The sequence below is a fragment of the Meriones unguiculatus genome, chromosome X (genome assembly GCF_030254825.1).
Source record: "Meriones unguiculatus strain TT.TT164.6M chromosome X, Bangor_MerUng_6.1, whole genome shotgun sequence".
Lineage (NCBI taxonomy): Eukaryota > Metazoa > Chordata > Mammalia > Rodentia > Muridae > Meriones > Meriones unguiculatus.
In genome coordinates this window covers 55,863,848-55,883,702 of record NC_083369.1, presented here as the reverse complement: position 1 = coordinate 55,883,702, position 19,855 = coordinate 55,863,848, and positions in this window count along the sequence as shown.

Sequence of the window (19,855 nt, the reverse complement as noted above, 5' to 3'; positions counted from 1 at the left end):
AGGCTTCTTGTCTATCTCCAATCCCTCTTTTTTCCTGGCTCCACTCTCTCCAGGTCTGATATAAACCCTCATTTTTTTTCTTCATGCTCCCTCTCTTACTTTGTCCCCTCTCTTTAACCACCTCCACTGTCTATTCTATTTCTACTTCTGAGTGGGAGTTAAGCATTCTCCCTTGGATCCTCCTTGTTACTTATCTTTTTTGGGTCTGTGAGTTGTAGTATGATTGTCCTGTACTATGTGGCTAAAATCCAAGGACCACACATGGATTGGACCTAGTCCCCTAAACAGATGTAGCCAATGGGCAGCTAGGTCTTCATGTAGGTCACCTAGTAAAGGGAATTGGGCCTGATTCTGACATGAACTCTGTTTCCTGGTTTTGAATCACTTTTCCCCCTGTGGGGCTACCTCACCATGCCCCAGAAAAAGAGGCTGTGCTCAGTGCTGGTGCAATTTGATAGGCTGGGGTGGATGGGTAGGAAGGGTGAGGTCCCATTTTCTGAAGAATGGAGAAGGCAGGATGGGGAAACAGGGAGTGAGGGTGGGACCAGGAGAAGAGGAGGTAAGGGAACACGACTGGGATGTAAAATGATTAAGTAAATATTAAAATTAAAAATATATATTGCTAGATTTAATGTATGTTTTTTTTAAAATAGTATATCAAAAAAGTAAACAAAGAACTGATGCTTTCATGATTTGTTTTCTTTGTTTCTAGAAGATTTTCAACTTGACATTTGTTTAAAGAAGTTTCTTGGTCTGATATATCTCTAGCCATAACAGTCATACAGAAAGGACTAGGTCCTTTTCCTATTTATCACACATGCATACCACATACTGGTAATAAGGTGTATAGATTAGTTAAAGCAAAATTTTTGATCTAGCTAAATATTTTCATCTTAAACTTTTGTTGGAGTTCTGCCCTCTTTATGGAGTTCACTTTTAGTTTACTCCGTGTATGTGGCAAATCATCATTCAGTGGATGGGGATGGAAGTAGAAATCAAGATGGAACTAAGAATCAAAAAGCCCACAATTTTTGAACTGACAGTTTGTTTAATAACTTCCAGGTTGTTTTCTTACTCTATGAACATCATTAGAGCAAAGACTTCTTTCTAGATGATTTTCCTATCTGCATTTTAATGCCCTATGAAAATCATTATCAATTTATGTGACCCAAGAGTGCCCCTTTACTCAGCTCACAGAGGCATTAGTGTGAGACCAACTGCATGTATACAAATCCCCAAGTTGTCAACATTCATTTCAGGGCTAGTCTTTCTCAATTCGTTAAAAATTCTGTCACTGAGGAGTGTTCCTACAGTACAAAGATGTGGGATGAAGGTCAGTCCCTTTAGAGACTATAATTTTTTTTGAGGAAATCAAATTTCTTTATTCTTTCCAGCTCATTTGTATATATTAGTGGCCATGGGTATGATTTTGGCCAGTAAGAAATGAGATAAAGAATATAGGAGAAATTATTTTCATTTTTTTAAAAAAATCATCATTATTATTAATAATAATTAAAATTTATTCACTTTGTATCCCAGCATTAGCCCTCTAACTCATCTCATCCCAGTCCCATCCTCCCTCCCTCTTCTTCTCCTGTTCCCTCCCCTAGTACACTGATAAAGGAGGTCCTCCTCCCCTACTATCTGACCCTGGTCTAATAGGTCTCATCAGGACTGTTTAGATCCTCTTTCTCTGTGAATTAGTTAGGCCACCTCACCAGGGAGAGGTGGTCAAAAAGCCGGCCACAGAGTTCATGTCAAAGATAGCCTCTGCTCTACTTAAACCCATTGGAGACTGCTGTCCATGGGTTACATTTGAGCAGGGAGTGTACGTCCTCTCCATACAAGGCTCTAGGTTGATTCATCAGTCTCTGCAGGAAACCTCTGAACGCAGATTCTTTTGGCTCTGTTAGTCTCCTTCTGGTGCTCCTGTCCCCTCCAGGTCTTTCTATCTCCCCCTTCTTCCATAAGACCTCCTGCACTCTGCCCAAAACCTGGCTATGAGTCTCAGCATTGATAAGTAGAGTCTTTCAAAGGCCCTCGGTAGAAGACTCCTGTTTTTTCCCTGTCTTTTTCTACTTGTGATGTATATCCTGTTTTCCATTCTGAATGAGGGTTAAGCATGACCCTAGGTTCCTCCTTGTTGTTTAGCTTCTTTAGGAATATAGATTTTAGGGGGGCGGAGCCAAGATGGCAACTAGCACACACAGTTTCTGAGCGGTGGAATATCTGAACTTCTGAGTTGGTGAATGGAAGGACTTCTAACCCAGGAAAACAACGGTGAGGCTTTCTAAACAACAGGGAACATCACCGGAGGTGAAAACTTTGGTCTCGGGTCACCCGGGGACTTGCTTGGGGAAGGAGAGAAACGATCCTTTGGCTTGGGGAAGGAGAGAAACGATCCTTTGATCTCACAGCACTCCCCTCCCCCCAGACCTCCTTCCTCTTCTGCACAGCAGCATAGCAGACTCATCTTTCTCAGCGCAGACTTAACTGCCTGGGGTATACAGCCACTGAGGCGGAGCTCCAAGCCCTTTAGCGGCAGGCAAAGGCCAGCAGTACGTGTTCCAGAGTCCCAGACTTGTGCGGCGCCTGCACCATCCTCCCAGGGCGTGAGTCTGCTAGACGCCATACTAGCTCCACAGGATCGCCATTACTGACAGTAATATCCGCCCAATCCCACAGTGACAGAGAATATGCTATATACTCACCAAAACCAGGCAGAAACGCCATACAAGCTAGACACACCAGGCGCTGGGCCTCCCAAGCTTGGAGAGCACAGTGAAGAGACCCCAGGACTTCCCAAAAAACATCGGGACTAACGACCCAGTCTCCAGTTACAGTGGGACTTGGCGGCTGAGCAACACTGAGCTGGTAGGGCACAACAGCCCTCCAGTTTAAGACTAACCAGGGCCAAACCAGAGAACAGAGAGCTTGGTTACCCCATCCCTGCTGATGTGACCACCTTGAAATCTCCAGCTGCAGCAAGACCTCAGAACCTGGCAGTGACAGCAGCACAGAACTGGCGGAGCACATCAAAGAAGCAGGGCCAAACCAAAGAGCAGAGAGCCCAGATACCCCAATCTCTGCCAAGAGACCTGCCTGTAAGTGAGTGCACCCTTGAGAGTCTGCAGATCCCCAGATCCTGGGTCCTTCTAAAACAGAAGCCAGGCATCGAACCCCCTCCCACCCACATACCCACTTTGGGAAACATAGGGGCACTAAGGACATTGAAGTTCTTGCTCTGTGGGTCTAATTGAGGAGTTAAAGCAGTTAATGCCAGAAATTACACTGTGATCATCACTAGCACCTGCAACATATACAGTGCAGAGCTCCTCCCACACACTCAAGGGTTCAACATTAGCCATCACTCTGTCCCACGCACACTTACACACACACACACACACACACACAGGCGCACACACTTGCATTTGCCCTATTTGCTCCTGCATACTTTCCTCCCACAGGTACAGCTAGTCCTCAGCACACGCTGAGAGTTCTCAGCTTCCTGAAGAACTCTCCAGATGCCAGAGAGCGACAGTACCAGTCTGATCTGCAGAATCCAAAAACAAACAGGGAAGGTGTCAGATAAGCCAATGGCCAGGGGAAAGTGAAAGAACACTTAGAACATAAATCAGGACATCATGACTTCACCAGCAAACCCCAAAATCGATGGATACTCCAATTCAGCAGAAGCACAGGAAAATGATTTTAAAGCCATGCTTGCCCAATTAAATGAGGCTCATAAGGAGGAAATGAACAAATCTTTCAAAGAGTTGGCCAGTCAATTGGAGGTAAAGAAAGAAGAAATAGACAAAATCCTTAAAGAAACACAGGCAAACAGCCAAACAAATAGATACACAAGTAGAGGAAAAATTAGTGGCATATAAGAAGGAAATGAAAAAAGAAATAGAGGCCATCGTAGAGAGACAGGAATCCAAATTCAAACACATGAAAGAAATGGTGCAAGGCATGAAAACAGAATTAGAATCAATAAAAAAAACACAAAATGAGAAAACCCTTGAGCTGGAGAACTTGGAGAAAAGATCAGGAACCACAAAAGTAAGCATCACCAACAGAATACAAGAGATGGAAGAGAGAATCTCTGGAGTTGAAGACACACTTACAGAAATTGATATTTCTCTCAAAAAAAAAGTGAAATCAGAAAAGTTCCAATCACAAAATATCCAAGAAATCAAGGATGCTATGAAAAGACAAAATCTAAGAATAATAGGAATTCATGAAAAAGAAGACTCCAAACTCCAAGGTCCAGAAAATATTTTCAAGAAAATCAGAGAAGAAAATTTTCCCAACTTAAAGAAAGAGATGTCTATAAATATACAAGAGGCCTACAGAACTCCAAATAGACTAGACCAGAAAAGAAAAAAAAAACACATCACGTCCCATCATAGACAAAACACTAAATCTACAGAACAAAGAAAAGATATTAAAAGCAGCAAGGGAAAAAGGCCAACTAACATATGAAGGTAGACCTATCAGAATCACACCAGACTTCTCATCAGAAACTATGAAAGCCAGAAGGGCCTGGGCAAGTTTCATGGAGACTCTAAGAGATCACAAATGTCAACCCAGACTACTATACCCTGCAAAGCTTTCAATCAACATACATGGAGAAAACAAAATATTCCATGACAAAACTAGATTTACGCAATATCTACACAGCAAACCAACCCTACAGAAGATACTATAAGGAAAACTGCAATCCAACAAAAACGAATTACCCAAGAAAACAGGGCATACAGATAATATCCCAAAAAAATGAAAAGAAAACAAGCAATGAAACAGGGTTAGATCACCGACTCCATTACAAAAGGAACTAACATGCATTGGTCACTATTATCTATCAATATCAATAGACTCAACTCACCAATAAAAAGACACAGAATGGTTACAGAAACAGGATCCAACATTCTGTTGCATCCAAGAAACACACCTATGCAACAAAGATAAACACTACCTCAGAGTAAAGGGCTGGAAAACTGTTTTTCAAGCAAATGGTTCCAGAAAACAAGTTGGAGTAGCCATCCTAATATCTAATAAAATAGACTTTCAACCCAAGTTAATAAAAAAAGATAAGGAGGGCCACTATATTCTCATCAAAGGAAAAATCCACCAAGAGGACATCACAATCTTGAATATCTATGCCCCAAATACAAGAGCACCAAATACAAGACATTTGTAAATGAAACATTATTAAAGTTTAAATCATATATTGATCCTAATACCTTAATAGTGGGAGACTTCAACAATCCACTCTCACGAAGATCAACTAGACAGACACCAAATAGGGAAATAAAAGCACTCACAGAATCCCTAAATCAAATGGACCTAATAGACATCTACAGATCGTTTCACCCAAACTCAAAAGAGTACACCTTCTTTTCAGCACCGCATGGAACCTTCTCCAAAATAGACCATATAGTGGGTCACAAAGCAAGCCTCAACAGATACAAAAGGATTGAAATAATCCCTTGTATACTATCTGACCACCATGGACTAAAGCTGGACATCAACAACAACAGAAACAACAAAAAGCCGACACGCACATGGAAACTGAACAACTCAATGACAGCTGGGTTAAGCAAAAAAGAAAGAAAGAAATTAAAGACTTCCTAGAATTCATTGAAAATGAAGGCACAACATACCAAATTTATGGGACACATTGAAAGCAGTGCTCAGAGGAAAATTTATAGCACTAAGTGCCTGCAAGAAGAAATTCGTAACATCACATACAAACAACTTAATGGCCCAACTGAAAACCCTAGAAAAAAAAGAAGCAGATACACCCAAGAGGAGCAGATGGCTGGAAATAATCAAACTAAGGGCTGAAATCAATCAGTTAGAAACAAATAAAACTATCCAAAGAATCAAAGAAACAAAAAGTTGGTTCTTTGAGAAAATCAACAAGATAGACAAACCCTTAGCCAAGCTAACTAAAAACCAGAGAGAATCTATCCAAATCAGCAAAATCAGAAATGAAAAGGGTGACATAACTACAGACACTGAGGAAATTCAAACAATCATTAGGTCATACTAGAAAAGCCTATATGCCACAAAATTTGAAAATCTAAATGAAATGGACAATTTTCTTGAAAGATTCCATCTACCAAAACTAAGTCAAGATCAGGTAGAAAGACTGAATAGCCCTATATCTCCCAAAGAAATTGAAGCAGTCATTAACAGTCTCCCCTCCAAAAAAAGCCCTGAACCAGATGGCTTCAGCGCAGAATTTTACAAGACCTTCAAAGAAGTGCTAACCCCAATTCTCCTTAAGCTATTCCACAAAATAGAAACAGAAGGAACACTACCAAACTCATTCTATGAAGCCACAGTCACCTTGATAACTAAACCACACAAAGATCCAACAAAAAAAGAGAACTTCAGGCCTATCTCCCTTACGAACATTGACTCAAAAATACTCAATAAAATACTTGCAAACCGAATCTAAGAACATATCAAAGATATCATCCACCATGACCAAGTAGGCTTCATCCCAGGCATGCAACGGTGGTTCAACATATGGAAATACATCAATGTAATCCACCACATAAACAAACTGTAGGAGAAAAACCACATGATCATCTCCTTAGATGCTGAAAAAGCATTTGACAAAGTCCAACACCCATTCATGTTTAAAGTCTTGAAGAGAGCAGGGATACAAGGCACATATCTAAATATAGTAAAGGCAAGCCTATAGCCAACATCAAACTCAATGGACAGAAACTTAAATCAATCCCACTGAAATCACGGACAAGACAAGGCTGCCCATTGTCTCCATATCTCTTCAACATAGTACTTGAAGTCCTAGCCAGAGCAATAAGACAACTAAAGGAGATCAAGGGGATACAAATCGGAAAGGAAGAGGTCAAATTGTCACTATTTGCAGATGATATGATAGTATACATGAGCGACCCCAAAAATTCAACCAGAGAACTCCTCCAGCTGATTAACACCTTCAGGAAAGTGGCAGGATACAAAATCAACTCAAAAAAATCAGAAGCCCTCCTATATACCAAAGACAAAAAGGCTGAGAAAGAAATTAGGGAAACAACACCCTTCACAATAGCCACTAATAACATAAAGTACCTTGGTGTGACTCTAACCAAGCAAGTGAAAGACCTGTTTGAGAAAAACTTCAAGTCCCTGAAGAAAGGAATCGAAGAAGATATCAGAAGATGGAAAGATCTCCCGTGCTCATGGATTGGTAGGATTAACATTGTGAAAATGGCCATACTGCCAAAAGCAATCTACAGATTCAATGCAATTCCCATCAAAATACCAACTCAATTCTTTACAGACCTTGAAAAAAAGATTCTCAGCTTCATATGGAGAAACAAAAAACCCAGAATCTCCAAAACGATCCTGTAAAACAACAGATCATCTGGAGGTATTTCTATCCCTGATCTCAAGCTGTACTACAGTGCAACAGTAATAAAAACTGCATGGTATTGGCATAGAAACAGAAAGGAGGATCAACGGAACCGCATAGAAGATGCAGAAATAAACCCATACACCTATGAATACTCGATATTTGACAAAGAAGCCAAATCCATTCAATGGAAAAAGACAGCATCTTCAACAAATGGTGCTGGACCAACTGGATGTCTACATGCAGAAAAATGAAAATAGATCCATATTTATCATCCTGCACAAAACTAAAGTCAAAGTGGATCAAAGACTTCAACATAAAACCGGATACTCTAAATCAATTGGAAAAAAAAATTGGGGAACAGCCTAGAACTCATTTTCACAGGAGACAACTTCCTGAAAAGAACACCAACAGCACAGGCTCTAAGAGCAACAATCAGTAAATGAGACCTCATGAAACTGAAAAGCTTCTGTAAAGCAAAGGATACAGTCATCCAAACAAAAAGACTGCCTACAGATTGGGAAATAATTTTCACTACCCCTTTATCTGACAGAGGGCTAATATCCAGTATATACAAAGAACTAAAGAAGTTGAAAAGCAGCAAACCAAATAATCCAATTAAAAAGTGGGGAACAGAGCTAAACAGATAATTCTTGACAGAGGAATATCGAATGGCAGAGAAACACTTAAAGAAATGCTCATCCTCACATGCCATCAGGGAAATGCAAATCAAAATAACCCTGAGATATCACCTTACACCCATTAGAATGGCCCAGATGAAAAACTCAAGTGACAACACATGCTGGAGAGGTTGTGGAGAAAGGGGAACCCTCCTCCACTGCTGGTGGGAATGTAAACTGGTACAACCACTCTGGAAAGCTATCTGGTACTTTCTAAGGCAATTAGGAATAGTGCTTCCTCAAGACCCAGCTATACCACTGCTAGGTATATACCCAAAGTTTGCTCAAGTACACAAAAGGGATACTTGCTCAACCATGTTTATAGCAGCTTTATTTGTAATAGCCAGAACCTGGAAACAACCCAGATGTCCATCAACGGAAGAATGGGTACAGAAATTGTGGTAAATATGTTAGAAGAAAAATTGGGGAAGATCCTTGACTTCATTTGGCACAGGAGATAACTTCCTGAACAGAACACAAACAGCAGAGGCTCTAAGAGCAACAATCAATAAATGGGACCTCATGAAGCTGAAAAGTTTCTGTAAAGTAAAGGACCCTGTCAACAGAACAACAACAATAAAAATAAAACAGCCTACAGACTGGGAAAGATCTTCAGCATCCCTACTGCTGACAGAGGGCTAATATCCAGAACAAATAAAGAACTCAAGAATTTAAATACCAACAAACCAAGTAATCTAATTTAAAAAAATTGGGGTACAGAGCTAAACAGAGAATTATCAACAGAGGAATATTGTATGACAGAGAAACATTTAAGAAATGCTCCTTAATTGTACAGATTTTAGTAGGTTTATCCTATATTACATGTCTATATGAGTGAGTATATACCTTGTCTGTCTTTCTGCTTCTGGGACAGCTCACTCAGGATGATCCTTTCCAGGTCCCACCATTTACCTGCAAATTTCATGATTTCCTTATTTATCATTGCTGAGTAATATTCCATTTTGTAGATGTACCATATTTTCTTCATCCATTCTTCAGTTGAGGGGCATCTGGGTTGTTTCCAGCTCCTGACTATTACAAATAAAGCTGCTACAAACATGGGTGAGGAAATGTACTTATTGTGTACTTGAGCCTCTTTTTGATACATGCCTAGGAGTGGTATAACTGGATCTTGAGGAAGCGCTATTTCTAGTTGTCTGAGAAAGTGCCAGATTGATTTCCAGAGTGGTTGTACAAGTTTACATTCCCACCAGCAGTGAAGGAGGGTTCCTCTTTCTCCACAGTTTCTCCAGTATTTGCTGTCACTTGAGTTTTTCATCTTGGCCATTCTGATGGGTGTAAGGTGAAATCTCAGGGTCATTTTGATTTTCATTTCCCTGATGGTTACTGACATTGAGCATGTCTTTAAGTGTTTCTCTGACATTCTATATTCCTCTATAGTGAATTCTCTGTTCTAATCAAGAGAGAGGACTCTGACTAAAATGCTCAGTCTGCATCCTGAAAGTACAAGAGGAAGAACATCAGAAGAAGAAGAAAACAGGAAATAAGCTAGAAACCCACCCTTTCAGAGGGCCTCTGAAGGGATCTGCCTTGCAGACTATCAAAGCAGATGCTGAGACTTGTGGCCAACTGTTGGGCAGTGTGCATGGAATCTTATGTAAGAAGTGGGAAATAGTAAGATCTAGAGAGGACAGGAACTTTACAAGGAGAAATACAGAACCAGAAATTTGAACACAATGGTCTTCCCAGAGACTGATACTCCAACCAAGTACCATGCATGGAGATAACCTAGAAACCTTGCACGGATGTAGCCCATGGCAGTTTAGTGTCCAAGTGGGTTACATAGTAATGGGAAGAGGGACTGCCTCTGACATAATCTGATTGGCCTACTCTTTGATCACCTCCCCCTGAAGAGGGGCAGCCTTACCAGGCCACAGAAGATGACAGTGCAGCCACACCTGATAAGATCTGATATACTAAGATCAGAAGGGATGAGAGGAAGACCTCCCCTATTAGTGGACTTGGGGAGGGGCATGCATGAAGAAGGGGGTGGATGGTGGGATCAGGAGGAGAAAGGGGCTAATGGGGGGATACAAAGTGAATAAAGTGTAATTAATAAAAATAAAAATAAATCTAAAAAAGGAAATGCTCCTTAGTTATCAGGGAATGCAAATCAAAATGACCCTGAGATTTCACCCTACACCCATCAACATGGGATGACACAAACAGGAGAGGTGGTGATGAAAGGGGTACCCTCCTCCATTGCTGGTTGGAATGTAACCATGCAAAATCACTTTCAAAATCAATCTGGTGTTTTCTCAGAAAATTAGGAATAGTGCTACCTCAAGATCCATCCACAGCACTCCTAGGCATATATCCAAAAGATGACCCACCATTCAATAAGCACATTTGCTCACACATGTTTATAACAGCTTTATTCATAATATCTGGAATCTAGATGTCTCTCATCTGAAGAATGGATACAGAATCTGTGGTAAATTTACAAAATGGAATACTACTCAGAAATTAAAAACAAGGAAATTATGAAATTTGCAGGCAAATGGATGGAAGTAGAAAAGATCATCTCAAGTGAGGTAACTCAGGAGCAGAAAGAGACCATCATTCTTTGTTTTTTCTTTGTGATAGATAGAAAATGGCACTAGCATAGAATCATGTTCTGAAAACCTAACATTGAGAGCACTGAGAAATGCATCTAGTACAGAGGCTGAGCCTTGGTTTAGGTTCTTTTCTCTTGGAAAATACTGTACTCAACAACTCATGTGAGTCTTAACTACCTCAGAAATTAGGTCTGCCAGTCATAAAAGTCTCTGATTTACTGTGCATCTATCAGTTTTAGTCACACAAGATGAGAACGCAGGATAACACACTTGGTGATAAGTTGATTAGTAAGTACTTTACAAAAGGAATATTTTATAGGTTGAAGAAATGACTTACAATATCATTTGGAAAATAGCATAAGAATGAGTGAAAATTAACGTGGTACAAATAGAATAGGGAAAGGCTGAAGAAGCCCAGGATGCAATGTTCTGGTTGACATTTCACTCAAATGTTCCACTGGTTTCTCAAAATTTAAGAGCTGATCACAGTGAAACAGGGTTAATAAGAAAAGGCTTTCCAAAGGATAAGAATTGTAAGATAAGTTTTGAAAGATGAAGGTTCATAACACTGTTGCCATTTCTTTATTCAGTTAAGTATTTATCTAATATCTGCTGTAGTATAGCAGTGTGTAGAATGCATTGAGGATTCAAGAAGTTACAAAGGTCTAGACTTGCTTCCTTTTCCCAGTAACTTCAGGTCTTCCAAGGAAGTTCACACATTCACTATTCTTGAGCAGGTTCTAGGCAGGTATGATACGATATTGGTATACCGTCATGTGCTGTGTACTTTTGCTGAAAATGGACTTTGGGGTTAAGGAAGCCTTCTTTTATCATCTCAAAAATCTCCTGCATTAGGCTGGCTTCTTGGTTCTACAATGGGGAGCAGGGAACAGAGCAAACAGCTAAGAGTATCAAAAACAATGAAAGGAGCTAAATAAAAAATATATTCAATAGGGGTTACTATTGTTTATTTCATGGAATAAAAAGCCTATAGTAGAAGAGAAAGGAAAAAGCTCTTCCATGAAGAAATCCCAGTTGAGAAATCCAGATGACTGTCTCAACTTCCCTGGTCAAATTTCCTGGATATTTGCATACTCCCAATTTGATGATGTTTCCTTTGTTTTTTCTCTAACTCAGGCTATTCTAATGGTCTTTTCTAAATGTTGGAAACTGCTGCTTTGATGATGTTTTTGATCTGCTACTTTATGTCTGCCTGCCATTTGCTATTTGTTCTTACTTTTTTGCTATTTAATAAACTTGCTCATTTAAAAACACAAAGCATAGTTATTGTAGACTTTTCAAGGCAGTACGTGATGCTCAGCTATGCCTTCTAGCTACCATGTGAATTCTATTTGGCTGTTTTACAGGAGCAACATGCCGTCTGGTCCGTTCCTTCAAGCATAAGTCTTTTTGGAAGGTGTAAATATCCACATTGGTGAGATCTGTTAACATCCAGTACCATTTGTGACTGATGATTCATTCAATACCTGGATTTAAGAATTAGGAAAGGATTGATTTGTTGCTGTTTAACTTCTTGTGTTGCTTATATATTCTGGATATTAGCCATCTGTCAGACAGGTTTGGTGAAAATCCTTTCCCAGTCTCTAGGCTGTCATTTTGTTCTGATGACAGTGTCCATTGCTTAACAGACACTTTTCAGTTTCATGAGGTACCATTTATTGATTGTTGATCTTAGAGCCTGTGATAGAGCATTCTCAATAGAGGAATATTGAATGGCCGAGAAACACTTAAAGAAATGCTCAATGTCTTTAGTCATCAAGGAAATGCAAATCAAAACAACCCTGAAAACTCACTTTACAAGCATCAGAATGTTTAATATCAAAAGCTCAAGTGGCAATACATGCTGGAGAGGATGTGGAGAAAAGGAAACACTCCTCCATTGCTGGTGGGAATGTCAACTTGTAAAACCACTCTGGAAATCAATCTGGTGCTTTCTCAGAAAATTAGAAATAGTGCTACCTCAAGATCCAGCTATACTACTTGCAGGAATATATCTAAACTATGCTCAAGTATACAAAAAGGATATTTGATCAACCATGTTCATAGTAGCTTTATTTGTAATGGCCAGAATCTGGAAATAGCCCAGATGTCCCTCAACTGAGGAATGGATATAAATATTGTGGTACATTTTCACAACTAAATGTTACTCAGCAATTAAAAAAAATCATTAAATTTGCAGGCAAATGGTGGGAACTAGAAAAGATTACCCTGAGTGAGGTATCCCCAAAACAGAAAGACATACATGATATATACTCAATTATAACTAGGTAATAGACATATATGATAAACATACTAAAATGTGTACACTAAAGAAGCTAAGCTAGAAAAGGACCCTGGGAAAAATGCTCAATCTTCGATCAAAAAAGTAAATGGGTTGGACAACGAAAGAGGGACAAAACAGGGAATAGGACAGGAGCCTACCACAGAGGGCCTCTGAAAGACTCTACTCAGCAGGATATCAAAGCAAATGCTGAGACCCATACCCAAACTTTGGGCAGAGTGCAAGGAATTCTTATGAAAAAAGTGGGGGAGATAAAAGACCTGGAGGGAACAGGAGCTCCACAAGACTAGAAACAGAGACAAAAAATCTGGGGACTGAGGTCTCTTTTGAGACTGATACTACAACCAAAGACCATTCATATACATAACCTCAATAAACTAGAATCCCGACTCAGATGTATCCCATTGCAGCTCAGTATTCAATTTTTCACTGGTAAGGGGAACAGGGACTGTCTCTGACATGAACTCAGTGGCTGGCTCTTTGATCACCTTCCCTCTGAGAGGGAAACAGCCTTGCCAGGCCACAGAGGAGGACAATGCAACCAGTCCTGATGAGATCTGATAGGCTAGGGTCAGAGGGGATGGGAGGAGGACCTCCCATATCAGTGGACTTGATGAGGGGCATGGGAGGAGAAGGAGGGAGGGTGGGATTGGGGGGAATGAGGGAGGGGGATACAGCTGGAATATAAAATGAATAAGCTGTAATTAATATAAAAATTTAAAATTTAATAAAAAAGAAAAAGTAAATTAAAAATAAAAAATTAGGAAAGGTACCTAAGCTATATCTCTGACCCAAGACTTTAATATTAGTTAATTAAGATACACTGGTATAAGTGTTTATTAGGCAACTGACTCAGAATTCAGAGGAGAATCTCCTTACAATTACCAATCTATAAGAAGTATGACTCACACATATAAAAATTAAGGAAAGGGGAAAATGATAAGTTCCATAAGATGGCTTGGCTCTTTTAAGATTCACTTCTTTATTCTGTAAAGCCTGTTGCCAGTATAGAAAGAGGTCATTTTTTATAAGAGTTTAAAAATTGAAGTTTATTGTTTTTTTTATTTTGAATATATTTCAATTCAAATTTTTTACTTCATTTTTATTCATTACAATTTTTTTCATTTTTGTATCCCAGCTGTAGCCCCAACCTCATCTCCTCTTAGTCCCACACTCCCTCCCTCCTCTCCCCCATTCCCTTCTTGGAGTCCACTGATAAGGGAGGTCCTCCTCCCCTTCTATCTGACCCTAGTCTATCAGATCTCATCAGGACTGGCTGCATTGTCTTCCTCTATTGCCTGGTGAGACTGAACCCCCGAAGAGGAACCAATCAAAGAGCCAGTGACTGAGTTCATGTCAGAGACAGCCCCTGAAACCTTTGCTAGGGAACTCCTTTGGAGCCTGAGCTGCCATGGGCTACATCTGAGCAGGGGTTATAGCAATAAAAAAATAAAAAAAATAAAAAGGAAATCATGAAATTTGCAGGCAAATGGATGGAACTAAAAAAGATCATCTTGAGTGAGGTAGTCCAGAAGCAGAAAGACACACGTTGTATATTCACTTATAAGTAGATAGTAGGCATATAACATAGGATAAAGACACTAAACTCTATACTCCTAATGAAGCTAAGCAGGAAGGAGGGTGCTAAGGAAGATACTCAATGCTCATTCAAAAGGGAAACATGTTAGAAATCAGAAGCCAGAGCAAACAGGGAACAAGACAGGAGCCTCCCTTAGAGGACCTCGGAAAGACTCTATCAATCAGATTATAGACAGAGATGCTGAGACTCATAGGCAAACTTTGGGCAGAGTGCAGGGAATCTTATAAAAGAAGGGGTGGGGTACACTTGCTTTCAACTATTTTCTGACTTCCTGGTTGTTGACTTTTACCCTTCCTCCCATCTTCTGAGTCTGTGACTTCTATATGCAATTGCCTGCTTGACATTTTCTCTGGAGGATTGCATATCATTTTCAAAAGTTAAGTGGCCAAAATTGAAATTTCAAATCCCTGTTGCTCTAGTCCAATTTGCACTTCTTCCAGTTCTCTCATCCAAAATATTACCACCACCTACTTCCCTGCTCAAGCAAAAGGCCTTTTTAATCTATATATTAATTATTATTTGTTCATCATCTCTTTTTTATTTTTTCAGCACTATGCTACATAGGATGTCTGCACATATTAAGACTTACTAGATATTTGTTCAATATTATGATCTACTAATTAATCTCAGTTCTAGCCTTTAAAATTTTTAATTGGCTTTGGACATTAAGGTATTTTACTCTTTGTTTCTAGTATTATCTTTCCCTCTCTTGTCAACACTCAAGTAGGCTTTGGTCCTGGGCTAGAACTGATAAATTACCGTAAGGATTTAGAGGAAAGGGATAGTATGAGAGAATATAGAAAATTCATGGAGAAAGAACAATTAAAAAACAAATAAGGCAGTGAAACTTTCCAGTAGAAGAAATAACTGAGGAAAATTGTGGTGTATTCAGGAGGTACTCAGGAAAACACTGAGTAGTTTGGGAACATGACCAATAGACCAATCAGAGAAGTGGCAAAATTGAAGCTAAAATTGGAAAAGTAGGGTACTCACAGTTTGTGGAGGGAAAACATTCCTGAAATCCATCTGGGGAATATAAACTTGCTGGTAAAAGTGTACTCTCCAGTAACACTGTTTAAATGAAAACAAGAGTTTCATAGACAGAGTATGAAATTAAAGTCTGTTCCATTAGCTTATGACCAATTTCTCTGTGAGATAAGCATGGCTTAATTTTAGAGAGTATCATAGAAACATGTTACTTTTGACACTTAATATTTCTTGCTAAAATCCTTCACCTCCTCACCATTCTATTGAATTTGCTATGAAATTCTGTAAGTGCAGCTACTCTCCTTGTCATCTTATGAACACACATTGTGTGAGGCTCACCCACTGTGTGGACATTTACTTTGGCCCTGGATATAAAAGACAAATTTACTCCCAAGGTAGTGGAAATAAGGTGGCAAAAGGGAAAAACTCTGGTTTTCCCTGGTACTGTCCAGTTAAGGAGCCTCTGGACTCAACATTAGGGAATAGTTCCTTGTGTGTTAAAAATATTTCAACTATTGTTTCATTTCAGGAAAGAGTGGATTCATTTTCCCTCTTCCTTATTTAAATGTATTTTTGCTCTCTTTTGTGAATTGGAGCCCACCCAGCAAGTTTCTGCTTTTAGTGGTGATTATTTCACCAGATCCATTTCTATCTCTTTTGTTTGTTCAGACTTGCTTTCCCCTTTGGGTGGGCTATAATGAGATGACAATGTTCCTGTAGGTACTGGGCCAACACATGTTTTCCATGATTCCAACAGAGAAATATCTTTCTAACTACAGCCTGATTCAGGAAGACTAGAAATCTGTGTCCTAAAATGTGGAAGCTCATCATGTGGGGGACAGTAAGCAGGCATTGTCTAGAGTTTCAGAGGGCAGATCTAGGGTAGCTGTTATAAGCAGGTTTGGGTTTAGCATGAGTTACAATATAGAACTACCAGGACAGCATGAACTTCCAAATTTGGCACTGTCCTTTTTGATCTTGAAGGTTTTTTTTTTTCATTTATTTTTTATTCACCTGTATTATTGTACAATATAATGAATTTCGAAATGGTATTTTCATTCAAGTGTATCGTGTGCTTTATCAGTTCTCTATTAACTGCCCTTCTTTTTTAAATTAAAATTTTATTTTTTACATTAATTACATTTTATTTGTTTTGCATCCCAGCTGTAGCTCCCTCTCTCATTCCCTCCCAACCCCACCCTCCCTCTTTCATCTCCTCCTATGCCCCTCCCTAAGTCCACCAATATGGGAGATCCACCTTCCCTTCCATTTGACCTAGCTTATCAAATCTGATCAGGACTGGCTGCAATGTCCTCCTCTGTGTCCTGGCAAGGCTGCTCCTCCCTCTAGGGGGCGGGGCAGGGTGGTCAAAGAGCCAGCCACTGTGTTCCCTGTTCACCTTACTAGGGTAACCCACTTGGGTGCTGAGCTGCCATGGGCTACTTCTGAGCAGGGGTTCTAGGTTATATACATGCATAGTCCTTTTAACTGCCCTTCTTTTTTTAAAAACTTTTATTAATTACACTTTATTCACTTTGTATCCCCTCCATAAACCTCTCTCTCTTCCCCTCCCAATCCCAACTTCCCTCCCCCTCCCCCACCCATGCCGCTCCCCAAGTCCACTGATAGGGAAGGTCCTCCTCTCCTTCCTTCTGATCTTAGTCTACCAGATCTCATCAGGAGTGGCTTCATTGTCTTCTTCTGTGGCCTGGTAAGGCTGCTCCTCTCTCAGGGGGAAGTGATCAAAGAGCAGGCCAATCAGAAGCAGTCCCTGTTTCCATTACTATGGAACCCACTTGGACACTAAACTGCCATAGGCTACATCTTTTCAGGGGTTCTAGGTTATCTCTATGTATGGTACTTGGTTGTAGTATGAGTCTTAGGAAAGACCCCTGTGCTCAAATTTTTTGGTTCTGTTGCTCTCTTTGTAGAGCTCCTGTCTTCTCCAGATCATACTATTTCCCACTTCTTACATAAGATTCCATGCTCCTTGCCCAACAGTTGGCCACAAGTCTCAGCATCTGCTTTGATAATCTTCAGGGCACAGCCTTTCAGAGGCCCTCTGAAAGGGTGGGTTTCTAGCTTATTTCCTGTTTTCTTCTTCTTCTGATGTTCTTCCTCTTGGCCTTTCGGGATGGGGACTGAGCATTTTAGTCAGGGTCCTCTCTCTTGATCAAAACAGAGAATTCACTGTAGGGGAATATAGAATGTCAGAGAAACACTTAAAGACATGCTCAATGTCAGTAGCCATCAGGGAAATGCAAATCAAAACGACCCGGAGATTTTACCTTACACCTATCAGAATGGCCTTCTGTGGCAGGCTCCTAACTTGTTTCCTGTTTTCTTCTTCTTCTGATGTCCATCCTCTTTGCCTTTCTGGATGGGGATTGAGCATTATAGCCAGAGTCCTCCCTTAGGATTAGTTTCTTTAGGTGTACAGATTGTAGTAGGTTTATCCTATATTATATATCTATATGAGTGAGTATATACCATGTGTGTCTTTCTGCTTCTGGGATAGCTCACTTAGGATGATCTTTTCCAGATCCCACCATTTACAGGCAAATTTCATGATTTCCTTTTTTTTTTTTTAAATTGCTAAGTAATATTCCATTGTGTAGATGTACCACAATTTCTGTATCCATTCTTCAGTTGCGGGACATCTGGGTTGTTGTCAAAAGGCAATTATATCTCCTGGAGTATTTTTTGTATGTTTGTTTTCATTTTTGTTCTTGCCTTAGCATCTATTGTTGAAGTCAGATATGGTTATTAACTTCTTTGATAAACATTTATAGCTGGTTGCAGATGATACTAACCTAGAAGTAAGCAGGCCAAAGCTCAAAGGTCATCATCAGCAAAAGCCAAAGATTTACAGAAATAAGAACTTGCCTTCCATATAAAGTTTATGGAGCATAGTAGTCTAACACAGAAGAGCTGTCAGAAAGTTATTATCATATACTTATTGTACAGAGTAACAAATTTCATTGTGATATTTTCATCCATTCACATAATGGATCGTCATCTTATTCACACTATCTTTGTTGATATCTCCTTCCGCACTATCTCCCATTTTTTGGTCATATTGTTGTTAAACATGCTAGCTAAATTTCATCCTTATTGTTGGTAAAATGTAATCTAAATTTTAGTAATCTAAATTTTATTTACTTTTGAGATTATAATAAAATTACATTATTTCTCCCTTCCTTTTCTTCCCTTCAAACCTCCCATCTACCACTCTTTGTTATCTTTCAAGTGGATTACTTTTTTCATTATTTGTTATTGCATAAGTATGTATATACACTGTATTCCTATATACATGTATTACCTTCTCCCCCTGTATAATATTACTTATATGTATGTTTTCTTTCTTCTTATTTATTTATTTATCTATTTATTTATTTATTTTTATTTTTTAAATATTAATCACAGGTTACTCACTTTGTATCCCAGCCATAGCCTCATTCCCTCCCAATCCCACCCTCCTCCTTCATCTCCTCCCTAACCCTTTCCAAGTCCACTGCTAGGGGAGATCCTTCTCTCCTTCCATCTGATGGTAGCTTATCAGGTATCTTGAGGACTGGCTGCAATGTCCTCCTCTGTGGCCTGGAAAGGCTGTTCCTCTCTGGAGGCAGGAGGAGGTAAAGAAGCCAGTCACTGAGTTCATGTCAGAAATAGTTCCTGTCCCCCTTACTAGGGAAACCCACTTGGATACTGAGTTACCATGGGCCACATCCGAGCAGGGGTTGTTGATCATTTCTTTAAGTGTTTCCCTGATGTATGTTTTCAATGATGACAATTTGGTATTGGATGGCCAATTGCTGTGTTCTTCTCTGGGGAAGACTAATTCTTCTACTGTAAGTGTTAAAAATTGTTTTTGAACCAAGGACAATACATGGAAATAACTTAGGCCCCTGCACAGATGTAGCCCATAACAGTTCAGTATCCAAGAAGTTTCCATAGTAATAGGAACAGGGGCTGTCTCTGACATGAACTGATTGGCTTGCTCTTTAATCACCTCACCCTGAAAGGGGAGCAGCCTTACCAGGCCACAGAAGAAGACAATGCAGCCACTCCTGATGAGCCCTAACTGACTAGGATCAGAAGGAAGGAAAAGAAGACCTCCCCTATCAGTGGACTTGGGGAGGGGCATGCATGCAGCAGGGGAAGAATGGAGGCATTGGGACAGGAGGAGAGAGGAAACCACAGGGAGGATACAAAGTGAATAAAATATAAATAATAAGGAATTAAAAAATAAAAAATGTTTTTGAAAATTAAAAAAATAGTGTTCTTTCTACTTTTGTGTCTCATATATATATATAT